We start from the raw sequence: 14389 nt of genomic DNA, 5'->3' as shown, positions 1-14389 counted from the left end.
ACCATGAACCAAAAAAGGATTTACTCTAACTTGGCTCCATCTACTACACTGTAAAAAACAGTAGTACTAGAGCCATTGAGGCAAAGTATCATCTATTATTTTTTACTAATTTAATAATGTAATTTAGAACATTCTATTTAGAAGGCTTTCAACAGAATGGAAATACTCATATTTTAGTTAATTGGATTTAATAGTGAAATGTTAGTCTTCTTTTCTGAGCATTAGAGACAGAAAACAGCATTTTTACATTTTTAATTTTTCCATCACTGGAATAATTCAGGTCTGAAAGTGTTAAACCATCCAAACTGCAGGGGATCTTTTATATAGACACTACTGCTTACTCATTGAACAAAAAAACAAACAAACAAGCCCAAAATCATAGTAATGCCTCCCCCACACAACCTGACTCCCTATGGCCAATCACACTGGCATAAAAAATAGCTTTTTTAAATGAAAACTTTGAAGTGTCAAAAAAAAATCCTCTTTGGAAACAACACAAAAATAAGAACAATTAAATAAACAAAAACAAATTGTGACTGTTCTGTAGTGTGACCTACATCTAAAAAAATAAAAGAAAGCAAATCCTGGAGGGATTCCAAAGAATCTGTTGTCTGGGTTGCCCCAAGCATTTGGATATATGTTGAATTTTGTGGTGAATATTTATAGTACTCAGGAGCACCCTTAACTGCATTGAGAGCAGGTACAATGCTTTTTTGCATTTAAAAATGTGCTTTGGTTGCAAACACACAATTTTATGAACTGGAATAATCTGGTTTATCCTGATCAAGCAGAACCACTAGTAAAGTCAGCACTAGACCGGCATAAATCAGTAGAATACTTACAATCCGTACGTATTCACTAAACATCTTCTGGCTTTGCTAGTTAGATGCTAAACATGCTGCTATTGCTGGCAGGTTGACTATTTACATGTACTGTTAGCTCTGTTAGCAACTCATGCTAACTGATACAACCCACCTCTGTATCAGAATGAGTGGATCTAAAACCCAGCAGTTTAATAAAGCCAGTAAAACCAGGTAAAACAGGAGGAAGAGCTTTATTCACAACATAACCATTAAAACAGTTATACATTTCAAAACTGATGTGGGAGAACCAAAGCAAAAACAGAACAAAAAGCACAAAGAATAGCTAACTAGAGCAGAAAAAAGATCTAATGATTCTACACCTCGATAACCAATACCCAAAAATACATTACCCATAAAAACTAAACAGAGCAGATCAACATGGCATGGAAAGTATATATTCACTTTTTTTTTACCTGTCTGAACCCCTGAAGGTTGCACACATAATTAAAACTTAAAAAAGATGAGAACTACCTAAACCAAGCCATGGCACCAAACAATGCCACACACGACACCTCTTACCCTTGGCAGCCATCTTGAATTCTTCAATTGAATTCTACTCCAGTTAGGACTTCCACTGGTTGCTGGATTCCACCTAAGTAGGGCAGGTGAGCAGGGCTTTCTGTGAAGGGAGAGTCAGCCCAAATGTGATTTTTGTCTTACCTAGATTGAATCCAGATTGATTTTTGCTAATCTGATCAACCAGAAACAGAAATTTGAAATGTGAATACAATCAGATTTGTACAGATGCATCTCAGTCTGGACACTCTTGGATTTCAACGCTTCTGATTGGTCCTGGATCAATTTTCTCAACCAATAAAGAAACACTCTCAGTTGCTAGGCTATTCCTTACTGAGATGTGGAGAAGGGGGATTAAACAGAGCTGCTAAACAGAGAAGATTACAGAAGTTCAGATGGTGAACAGGGTAAAATGCTGTCTACCAAATGCTGTGTTATTTCTTATTTCTATTTGTGAAAGTTGGCAACCTTAGCACCAAAGGTTAGCCAACCTTGTTACCACAGTAACCCATATGTTTGTGAACAATCAAGGAGATGGGAGATTGCTGTAACTCTACCAAGACTTGATTGTTTTCATTTTGACACGTGTCTGAAACTGTGAAATCATAAGAGAGTCCACCATAAAGCAAAATTTAGATACTAAGTATGTCTTGAAAAAGATGCATAAAGACGCATAAATTCTGATTGAATTGTCACATGTCCATGGATTGGATACGTATCCGATTTAGGAACACATATGAAAGTAATTCAAATCTGATTTGAAAAAAATTGGATTTGGCATGTTCACACAGCCATGAATAAATCTGATATGAAACACATTTAGCAAAAAATCAGATTATTGATTCAGGGTGCCAGTGGGATTACTGGGACTCATGCGCTCCTTTAGCTGAGTTCTACAGTAATCCCTGGTCATTTCCAGGCAGGCCTCCACCTCATGCCATAATCCTCTCACCTCGCGTCTCCTGCTTAGCGGGATTGGCGGCGGGCCCTTGCGTGGCGTGGCCGGCGAGGCTCTTTTCGCCCTCTGCCTGCGCCAACTTAGCACCTGGCCCAGTTTCTGCCTGTACCGGTGGGTTTGTCTTTCACCAAGGTTAGCTATCGGCCCATAACGCGGCCTGTTCACAGTCTGTTAATTCCCTTTATCAGCCCGAAGCTGCCATGCGAGGGAGGGGGAGTTATCTCTGGAGCTTTCATCAGCCTGCGAAACATGATGGACAAAAATGACTTCGACTGATCCCCCCCCCCCCCTCTATTCTATGCGCACACACACACACTCGCACACACACACGTGAGATCTTTTTGTTTTCAAGGGAGGAAGGTGTTGGGGATTTCAGTTACGGTCATGTGCACACGTATGCGGCCGCGGCGTGCTGCAGACTTGTCCCTCCACCGCTGTTCAGAATGGTAATCAGAGCAGCTAGACGCTCAGCACCACTGAAGCGACTGGAGATTCAATTGGTTTTTTGGGGATGAGGGGGAGAGAATAAGGCGAAAAAAAAAGGAGAAGTCGTCTTCATGTAAAGCACATGCGATTTCCACACACAGCCTGGGGCCACTCGCTCGGGTTTTTGGTCCCGTTTTTGACTGGGGCTACCACTTCAAACGCTCAATCAGAAGCTACTTAAGATTGCGGGAGACAAAAATGTCAAAAGCTAGGCCAAAGCTACAGCTAGCGTCCAGCGCCGGCCTGCAACTGATTTAGGCCTATTAATTCAATTTCCTCGCTCATTGTGGAGTTTGCTTCAGAGAGCGAAAGATAGGAGCCGAGGGTATAGGTCACTGCAGATGCAGATGTAGATCATATTGCAAGCTAGCTCTAGCACCAATGCTAATGCTAGCGCTAACACTAACACAGAAGGGGCTCACCCCTCTCCTGACTTTCCTCTTGTTTGCTGGAATGAGTGTAGGGGTTTCAGCAAGATCCCAATCTGTGCTTGTGCTTTAATACACTACATATTAAACCTGTTTGCTAGTTTTACTTCTGCAAGCATCTGGTTAATCCTAAGAATGAAAAAAAAAATGTTTTTTATACTTTAGAGTGCTCTAATTTGCCACATTTAGCTTTGATGATTTTGCTCAGTGGCTTCATGAGGTAGAGTCACCTGGAATAATTTTCTCAGCATCTTGAAGGAGTTCCTGCAGGTTCTGAACAATAGCTGCTGCTTTTCCTTTACGCTGTATGAAGCTCCAGCTCATCCCAAATCACCTCAAATCACCATCTCAGTTGGGTTTAGATCAGGGGATTGTGGAAGACTAACACTTTTTGTTTACTAAATAATTCTATACGTCACCCAATTGTTTTCATGTGTTTAATATTAATTTATTTTAAGCCTATTAATTAAATTTTCTCGCTCTATGTGGAGTTTGCTTCAGAGAGCTAAAGATACTAGCTGAGGGTATATAGGTCACTGCAGATGCAGATGTAGATCATATTGCAAGCTAGCTCTAGCACTAATGCTAACGCTAGTGCTAACATTAACACAGCAAGGGCTCGCCCCTCTCCTGACTCTCCTGACTCTGTTGACTCTCGCTCTTGTTTGCTGTAATGAGTGTAGGGGTTTCAGCAAGATCCCAATCTGTGCTTGACGTCCTCTGCCGAACAATTATGAGAAGAAGGAAAAAAAGAAACTCAAGAGGAACACAGAATGACTGCAATTACCTTCTCAAATTGGATTTTAAAGGAGGGGAAAACATAGGCCCTGCTAATGGACCATTTGTGCCAGCTGTGGTAAATGCGCGCAGCATCTTTGGAACGAACGCGGCTCTCCGAGCAGACCAGATTGTGCTGAATGAGTCAGGAAATTTTGGACCTGAGGTAGCGCGAGCGGTCATGAATATTTAACCACTTCACATTAGCAATTAGCAACAGATTACCGAGGCCTGGGCCGGGCTGCACTTCCATTAGCGGGCTCTGTTTGCGGTGGGCAAGGCTGATGGCCTGGACGTAAACATCTCTTTAAAAACCAGTAGGCGAGCACATGGTGACTAAAGAGAATGAGAAAACACATTTTTCTTAAGAACGTTCATTTATCTTACCATCTAGGTTGAGGTGAACCACACCGCAGGGTTAGCAGGGTAGCTTACAAAACAATTTACACACAAGCTACAGGCAATACTTATTACCTATGGAACAAATACAACTCTAAAACAAAAACAACTTTGGGACTATGTGGGAAATGTAAATACAATAAAATGCAAATTTTAAAAATTCTTATATTTACTTTATTTTATTACAGAAATAATGCAGATGTGCCTGGAGGTGTGTATATCTTGGTTGTAATCTTGTTTCAGAATTCTTCACACATTCTCTGTTAGAGTAGCATCTATTGCACCCATGTCATTATAATGTTGGCAGAATATGGTTTTGCATTGTCATGTTCAAAAATGCAAAACATGAAATATCTTCGGTTCATTGTGTCTAAAGTCAAATAAAATAAGAGTGAAATAAAAAACTTTGCCAACTTTTTCTTATTAAGGTTCATGTATTCTATAACCAAATTCAACTGATTTTCTATTTTAATGTAATATAATCTGGAAGTTGCTACTTTTAAAATGCTGTTCTCTTTATTTAAATAGAGTAAATAAATATAAAAGATAAATATCTCTTTAAACAAGGTAAAACTGTAAGGGCAAACTGCATAAATGCTATACTATTATCACGCACAATACCAGTCAGGTTTGGACACACTTTTTCTTTTATTTTACGACTTCATACATAGTATATTTAATTTTTAAGCTATACAGAAACACATGCAGAATTCTGTTGTAATCAGAAAAGGTGTTAAATTACCAGAATGTTTTATACTTTAGATTCTTCTAAAGCCACATGATTTTGCTCAGTGGCTTCATGAGGTAGAGCATCTTAAGGGAGTTCCTGGAGGTGCTGAACAATAGTTGCTGCTTTTCCTATACGTTGTGAAGCTCCAGCTCATCCCAAATCACCTCAAATCATCCATCTTAGTTTGTTGTAGATTAGATAATTGTGGAGGACAAACATTTTTTGTTTAATACGTAATTCTATGTCACTTACGATAATTGTTTTCATTTGTTTAATTTTAGTCTACAATGTAGATATGACAAATATACAGCTCTGGAAAAAAATAAGATATCCAAACCTCTGGAATATAATCAAGAGGAAGATGGATGATCACAACCCATCAAACCAAACCGAACTCCTGGAATTGTTGCACCAGCAGTGGCATAACGTTATCCAAAAGCAGTTTGTAAGACTGGTGGAGGAGAACATGCCAAGATGCATGAAAATTGTGATTAAAAAACAGGGTTATTTCACTAAATATTGAATTCTGAAACCTTAAAACTTAATGAATATAAACTTGTTTTTCTTTGCATTATTTGAGGTCTGAAAGCTCTGCATCTTTGTTTTTATTTTTTTAGCCATTTCTAATTTTTATGCAAATAAATGCTTTAAATAACAATATTTTATTTGGAATTTGGGAGAAATGTTGTCAGTAGTTTATAGAATAAAACAACAATGTTCATTTTACTCAAACACGTATCTATTAATAGCAAAATCAGAGAAACTGATTTAGAAACTAAAACGGTTTCTTAATTTTTTCCAGAGCTGTATATGAACACAAACAGCACAGTGTCTTCAGAAGATCCTAGCTTATAACTAAAAAAAAGACAAATTCTACAATTGGTCATTTGTAGGCCATTTTGGACAGGATGGTGAATTTGTACCTTTTACACACAGTTTAAATGTCTGCTCCCGGGTTTGATTTGCTTCTGGAGATGCGGCTCTGCATTGATCCAGCACCTAATGTAGTCTTTTTGACATTTGTGGGCCCCAACTGTCCCATCAGCTTGGTTCTTGGGATGCCAATTACAGAGACAACAGCAGAAGTTGGTAAAAAGGTGTTATGTTTCCTGCAAATCATCAGTAAAGTTAGCAAAGCACTGACAGGAAATAAATTATAATTACATTAAAGTGAATGTTGTTTGAACACTGTAGTCTTGGTTTAGTGTTTTTAAAGTATATTCCAGTACTATCATCTGAACATTGGGTACAATCAAATGTTTGTTGGTCTTCAGAGACATACATAGTTATAAAATGACAAAAAAAAATAATTTATTGCAGTCACTTCTGGGAAAGATATTGTCCAAACAAAGTGGTTTCAGTGAATTCTTGCTAGTTGTCAGTAACTGTAAAACAACACTGTTAAATGTATTCCATTACCTAAAAATGCAAAACATGATATTTAAGGAGGAAGGCAATGTATTCACCTAAACCTTATGTTTTTCAATTTTTTTATTGTTAGGCCATAACCCTTATAGGTCCCAAGGAGAATATGTCACTCATGTTTGACGTGTAAGTGTCAAATAGAAGTGACATAAGTCACACACTCACAGCTCGGTGAAATAGGTGGAAAAACTCTGGATTTGGAACTTTCAGTGGATGCCCCTTGTATGTTGAGAACTAGGAGAGGAGAAGTTTTATAATAACTTGAATCTGGTGTTACCAAAGTTACAAAAAAATTATGAAATATTGTGATTAATATTGTTGCTCTATTTTTTTTATTTGTAAATTAAAATAAGCAAAATTACAATAGCTAACCTGGTCCTGTTAAAACATGATATAAAAAGTGTATGGAAAAATTGGAACAATTAACTTAATTATTTCCTGTTTCTAAAGTGTTAAAAAAATTTTAAACTACTGTTGATAGAGAAATATGTATAGATAATATGCATGGATACAATATAGATAATTTATTTAATAAGGGATAAGTTAGATAAGAATAGCCAAAGGCAGGCAGAATCAGAAACAAAATGGCACCGTAAATAAACAACATACCAGAGTGTGTAGGCAAAGAGGTCATACACAGGAAGTCCAAAACAGAGTAATAGGGAAAGGAAAAAAGATGGTCAATATACAAAAATGGGTCAGTACCAAAATAAGCTAACAAACAAAAGGCTACGGTAAAGAGTAGTCATAAAATGGTCAGCAACAAAAGGGCCAAAACACAAGAAACAAAAGAAATGCATGGCAGAAGAGCTATGAAAAATAGATTCAATACCAGGCAAGGAGTATGTGAAAGTGAGTGCTACTTATGGTGTTGAGTCCAGGTGTGTGCAATTAGTATAAGGGCGAACCGGAACGCAGATGAGTCATGTGATCCAGAATGTCCAGAGAGTTGAGTGCAGGCTTATCATGGGAAATGTAAAAGTCAATTTTGCTTCCAAACATGGTTCACGTCACCTTTTACACCTGCTCTTCTGGTTCAGACCAAACTGACGAAAACCTTTACATCACGTGTTCTTTAAATGTTTAAAAGGTTCTTCTGACTATTTTTCCTAATGAATAAACTGAAAGTGGTTATTGTATGAAATCACTTAAACACTTGTATCAGATTTGTATCACCTTACTGTTATGCGTTCAGTTTTGTGTAGTACATAGAGCATATAATTAATCAACCCATATTAGTCTCATGTATTTACAATAATGTATTTTATCTGCCTGTAGTTATTCTCATACACAGTATAAAAAAAAAGCATCTTCATAATTTTTGAAAGCAACTATCACTTTGAACTGCCTTCTGTCATCTTATGAAGATCTTTTTTATGCTCAGACCATTTTGGGAATCTCCCCCTTGAAGAGCCATATCTTATTGTCTCGCTATCTCCTAATTCTAAATGTTATATCTTAGCATGCAGTCCATTCAGAAGGTGCGGCCGTATTGCTGATAACCAAATTTCCATAACCGCTCCTGTGTCTTTCCACAAAAACCGGGGAACACTGTAGTGTTCTTTTGTGGCTGTGAAAAGAGCGCAGTATCAACATGCAGATTAATTTCTTTATGCGCTTAGGTGGCCCGCTGTTGGAAAAAAAGCACCCCTATGATCAAAAGTCTCAAAAGTATCAAGTCTTTATTTTCTCCTCCCCTGTTTATTGGTAGGTTGAGATAAAAATCCCCATTCTTACAGCGCCGCTCCTCTTTCACGACTTTCTTTAATTACATCTCAAAAGATGTGAGCGCGCAGCCTGTGGATTTTTGGGGGGGCTCACAAAGTTACTGTGCCCTTGTGTTTTAGCCACCCGGGGTCCTCAAGGATGACCCAGTGGTATGATATAATTACATGTCCCATGACTTTGATAGCATGGTCAGCTTGCCCTTTTCAAAAATCATAAAATAATGCTTTCAAAATGCAATCAGATGGACAAGCTAATTGGATTATTGAGAGAGAAACAGGCAATTACCGAGTCTGTGGAGGTCACTTTATGTTTTTTGGCCTGCTCTGTGCTTTTGGCGTGATTTTTGAAGTCTTTGTTGAAGTCTTGCCTCCCCTGAGCCTTTTCGGTATCTGAACAGCAGCTCCACTCTTTCGAGTGCTAATGCTGACCTTCCGCTCGTGCATGCTCAAGGCAACATACATGGAAAAAAATTATTTGTCTAAAAAGTTATGTTGTGAGAGTCTTAAAACTCTCACTTGTTCTCTCTAAATGCAAATATTGCATGAAACAGTTCAGCAGGTGGTTAAATTTCAATGCAAGATAAGGGAGGATTCAGAAAAACACCACCTCTAGTGGTTAAGTAGGTGAGCACAACAATACGGAATATCGAATGATTTTTCATCTATTCATCATGAAACAAAGCACACCTTTGTGGCCAGGATGAACATTAACGTGCAATACAAACCTGCAAGATAAAGCTCCAAAAGATCACCCAATAGCATCCAGTACTGACCATCGACCTTGTCACTTATGCACAGAGATTTCTCCAGATTTCTTTGAATCCTTTATTGGTATTACATACTGTAGATGGTGGTATATACAATGTATTACACTTAGGAGTATTTTTCTTGATATCCTTTCACAATTTGTAAACACATTTTTTTTACAGATGGTACCCTTCTGTTCCATCCTTGCCTTTAGAAAATACTCTTTTTATATCTAGTCACGTGAGAAATCATTGCATTTGGTTTTTATTAACATTTACATTTTACAGAACGCCCCATATTTTTTTTCAGAATGGGGTGTTTTCTTACTGCTATTTCAGAAATATTGAAATAAAAAGCAAGATATATCACTTGAACAACAGTGAAAGTAAACAGATTTTAACGATAATACAGATACTTAAAAAAGTATACAACATTTTATTTATTAATATTTATAATTATTTTTTATATTTGACCTGTTTTCACATTTGTATTACACTATAGCTAAGTCAGATGGCGCTGCACAGCTTTACACAGGGCAGAAGGACTGATGCAGATGTTGAAGGGAGTAAATGTATGTGGTTGGTTACAAAAGATTAATGCTGTGCATTAGCAAACTGATAAAGCACTGAGAGCAAGCTTCCTGCATTTAAAACAGAGTCGCAGAGTGGAGTATTGAGCGCTGAACACTGAGACAATCACTCCCTTTTCACCAATTAAGAGCGTGCACTGCTTTCATTAATGATGATTAATTCCCTTCCCTCCTGTACATTGATTATAGATGTGAATAATGAACACATTCATGTTATAACCGATAGTCGTTCCACAAAACGGAGCAAAACAGCAGAAAATGATTCGTTCAGTGTGGGTCAATCTGATTCCACCCTGTTATCAGCCTGTGAGGACAGACTGCATGTATTAATGGAGAATTTGAATCTTAAAGAGTTTTATAATTAAAACTATGTTGCTTATCATGAGGTATTTTGTTTTGTGTCTCTCTCAAAACAACTACAGCAAAATAAAGATCAAGATTCGTTTTTTATGCATTTTTGGTGTTTCCTGCTGCCAAATAAAATACAGATAATTACAGATAGGAGATTACAGATAATTACCATACTTTTGTTGGTTCTTTGGCAGTCATTGCTATCAGTCATTTGACAATTTTCTTACAATTTATTTACAGTACACATGTAAAGTGTAGCTTGCCATTGGCTACCGAAGCCAAAGGGTGATGTCATTCAGCACAAGCATCTGTGAGCTGATGTAGTGATAGGGGGAGTCCTTACGAGTGGGTTGGGCAATTAGCCTTGTGAATTGGGCAAAAAAATGGGATAACATTTAATAAAATAAATATATATTTTTTAATTATATTTTAAAAATTACTACAAAAATGCTCTATCTATTATTTAGAATATATAGAAAACTGTTTTCTGTAGAGTATGTTAATTCGTTTCAAATGTTCAACATGTGTGTTTGTGGGGTGCCAAACTCCACAAGAAAAACAATTAATTATGAGCATCCCTCAAAAAGAAACTAAGACTGTATTATTATTATTATTATTATTGACTGGAATATAAAAGAGAATAATCAATGTTTTGCTAAAGAAACCAAGTTAAATCCAGTGAGAATTAAGAATTCTCTAAGCCATGTTAAAACTTTTAATTATTATTTTCACGTTGTTTTATTCCACTCATTTGAGTTGTTTGCAGCTCTAATAAACAGTGCGGTTGTTTGAACGGCATGCCGACGAGTTGCATCATGCGCATGCGCAGTCTTTCATATTCCCGGTTAACCTATGAGAAGCCTATCAGTAAATTACACGATTGGCCTCACCTGGCCCCGCTGAACGCTGCGGGATGACCGGCCGTTAGAGCTCCCCTTTCAGGCCATTCCGCAATTTTACAGACACACAGGAGTGAAGCTGAACGTCAGTAAAAGCATGTTCTCATAAACAAACAGCCAAACTTCAGTCCGCTGCAGTAAACGCTAAACTCTGACAGTCCTGTCCTACAAACACAATATAATAACACTCTCTACACGGAGCTACACGCAGACTATAACCTACCACCCTCAGCTGCAGCAAACTAACAACCCCCAGCCTCCAGAGAGAGAGCGGCTTAACTTCAGCCAAACTGCCAGTAAGTAAACCCATCTGACTGCTTTTAAAAAATGAGCAGTGAGGCTAATTTAATAGACAGTGTTCTTTTCTCTAAAGTGTCCAGTAACTTCTCTCACAGCCAGCTCCGTGCTAGCTAGCATGTAGCTAACGCTAGGTAGCTTATCTCAAAGTCAGCTCCGTGCTAGCTAGCATTAAGTAAGCTAACGCTAAGTAACTTGTCTCACAGCCAGCTCCGTGCTAGCTAGCATTAAGTAAGCTAGCGCTAAGTAGCTTCTCTCACTGCCAGCTTTGTGCTAGCTAGCATTATATAAGCTAACGCTAAGTAGCTTCTCTCAAAGCCAACTGCATGCTAGCTAGCATTAGGTAAGCTAACGCTAGTTAGCTTCTCTCTCAGCCAGGTTTGTGATAGCTATTTTAGCTAAACTCAGCCCAGCTAAACACAGCCAAAGGAACTGCAGCTGAAGGTAAATTTAAAGTAATATATGTACTACCAAATAACTGAAAAATAACCGAATGAAAAAGGTTTGCAATTTTCTGGCCTAGACACTGTCTGACCTTCCTCATATGAATTTTGAAACGTGTAGAAAATTTGTAATGAAACATTCATGTACAAAATCATGAAAGCTATAACTGTTACCGTGTTCAATTGGCTTGGTTAATGGTGGCAATTATAGTGCCTAGGTCAGGTGTAAATGGTTTAAATACTTCTAAATATGTGGCTAAGTAAATGACAAATTCTTAATTTTACTTTGTAAAAAGGTAAACACAATGTCAAGATATTTCCTCAATTTTTAATTATTATTATTATTATTATTATTATTATTATTACAGATGACCGCCACAAGTTTTTGGACATCATCAAGATATGTACTTTCCAGATGATGCAGTGGAAGCCCTCTCACGGAAAAGATAAACTGGACTGTTTACACTGGTAAGAACTACATTCTCACAGAACAGGGTCTCTATCATCACACTCGTGTCACTGGTTGACTGAAGGTAAAATGAATTTTATTGTTTTATTTGTCAGTATTTTATCCATGTTTTGAGTTTTAAAAAGGCAAAAAAAAAACAAAGTTGCCACTCCATGACAAGTTTCCAAACTTAAAGGGTCTCATAGAAATTTAGTTTATGAGCCACAAAATTAATAAAATAGTCACTTCAGATTATTTTTTCCAAAATATATTTTAATATAGTAATTCTTAATGGCTGGACAGAGAGTGCATGTAATGAGTGCTTAAAACAGTTTAGTACTTGTTCTTTTTTAAATACGATAGGTCACTCTGAGTTGCATATACATGATGCATGTGAAAGTGTTTTTCTACCCTATTGCCTGAATTAACCAATAAAAGAAAATAGATGAAAAAAACAAGATAATCAGTCAAAACCTCCAAACTGATGTCAACCCGTAACTTAGGATTTAAAAATATGACAAAAAAAAAGAAATAAGACCTTTTTTAATTTAAATTCACAAATGTTGTGTCTAATATATGATGTCACCCACTGATGTCACCAAAGGTTTGCATTCTTCATTTGTGATGCTTTTTCAGGCTGCTTTTTCTGCAGCCTCTTTCAGTTGGTGTTTAACGCTGTATAACAGGGGTATTTAATTATAATTCAGTTTGGTCCAGTTAGAGAAAATTTCATCAGGCTAGTTCCGGACCTTATAACTTGTGTTATAATTCAGTGTTTTATTCTGTTTACTGAAGAAACCTATAGTAGTTCTGTAAGTGTTTTATCAACAACTGAAAGACAAAACAAATTACACATACTAGTATATTTCAACTTTATTTATTGTTTCAAATAGGCCTGTCTTAATAATTACATTATCAACCTGTCATAAAATAAATGGAAACACCCTCAATAGTTTAACATATCGAGTCTAATAATGTGAATCTTTATGTTCACTTTGTTTCAAAATGCTATATTTATTCTATTTGATTTTATTTATATTAGATTTAGGCCTGCCCGTCATGATAATTACATGAATGATAAATCGTACAATATATAGAGAAATGTTTGCTGAACTTGGCCAAAATATCAGCTTTTTTTTTTTTAAACAGTAGTTTTATTTTATTTAGTATTATTACTGTAGCATACTTTATTATGTTGTGGGTAAAACTGATGGGGGGATTTGCCAATGTTTTTTGTCCCCTGGGGGTTGTCGTAGTGTTAAGGTAGGGTTGTTTTGGGAGCAAAGAGAGAGCGCCTGCGAGCTCGGGAGTTTTTTTTTCTTGCTAAAGAGTTCTGATCAGGTGGAGTAAAGTGGAATATTTTGCACTCTTGTCTTGGTTGTTTCTCTTTAATTCCTCCAAGTAACACTGTTGGTTACAGCACTGTTAGTATGTTTTATAAAGGTAGTATTTTAATTTCTTTTTCTGGTGCGCACCATCTGTATTAGCTTTTCTCGCTTTATTCTCCCACTTCTCACTGCCTGTGTGGCTCTGCGCAGAATTAAATCATTCTCCGTGGTTTATCGGTTGTCCAGACGTTGTCCGGACCCAGACTGCGGTCCGCCTATTAGTGACCGTTGCTCTATAAGATTGAAGTAGGTCAGTCTAAAACCTTTCACTTGTTGCCCCCGATTAACTTCTTTCGTAGATTTGGCAGTGTGTTTTAAGGCATTACCTAGCTGTGTTATAAATGATCTCCCAATCAGTTTGATTGCATCTTTCATCAGATTGACATACAGAATATTTCTGTAGACTTCTGAGTTTATTGTACATCAGTTAAGTTTAATAAACCCATCCCAGAAGATGACATGCAAGCAGTGAAAGTACAGTCACTGTGTTCCACAGATGAGCTGGTATGTTTGGGGTCATGAGCAGATTCTTCCTCTATAATTTTTCCAAAAAATAACAGTCATAGGTTTGTCTTTTTACTAATTCCAGCCTGGCCTTCCTGTTGTTCTTGCTAATTAGTGGTTTTCATCTTCTGTTAAAGCCTCTGTACGTTTGTTTATGAAGTCTTCAGCAAACAGATGATGTGATACCTTCACTCCTGCCCTCTAATGGTTGTTACTGATGTCAGTTGTTTTACAGCACTCACAATGTTTTTGTCATTAACTGCAGTGGGTTTCCTTTGTCTACCTGTTCTACATCTGTTACGTAGTATACCAATTATGACTTTTTTTTCTTCAGATCTTTTCATATCGTTGTAGTGGCTATGCCCATTATATTTTCATTATATGAAAACTGTTTGTGTCACATTTGTAACATAA

The 14389-nt window shown here is 37.1% G+C and overlaps 1 long non-coding RNA gene across 2 annotated transcripts in view; it reads left to right on the top strand.

Moving 5' to 3' along the window:
* Positions 1–10887: 10887 nt before the first annotated feature.
* LOC111192509 (uncharacterized) overlaps positions 10888–14389 on the top strand; it is a 31912-nt gene continuing 28410 nt past the window's right edge. The window contains exons 1-2 of one of the 2 annotated variants that reach the window (XR_002649942.2): positions 10888–11191; positions 12004–12103. This is a non-coding gene — a long non-coding RNA (uncharacterized LOC111192509). Of the gene's footprint in view, positions 11192–12003; positions 12169–14389 lie in introns of both variants that reach the window. The other variant, XR_002649943.2, reaches the window with a different exon arrangement.

This window comes from Astyanax mexicanus, chromosome 16 (assembly GCF_023375975.1).
Source record: "Astyanax mexicanus isolate ESR-SI-001 chromosome 16, AstMex3_surface, whole genome shotgun sequence".
Taxonomy (NCBI): domain Eukaryota; kingdom Metazoa; phylum Chordata; class Actinopteri; order Characiformes; family Acestrorhamphidae; genus Astyanax; species Astyanax mexicanus.
The sequence above is the reverse complement of the archived record's forward strand: the minus strand, read 5'-3'. Positions and strand labels throughout refer to the sequence as shown.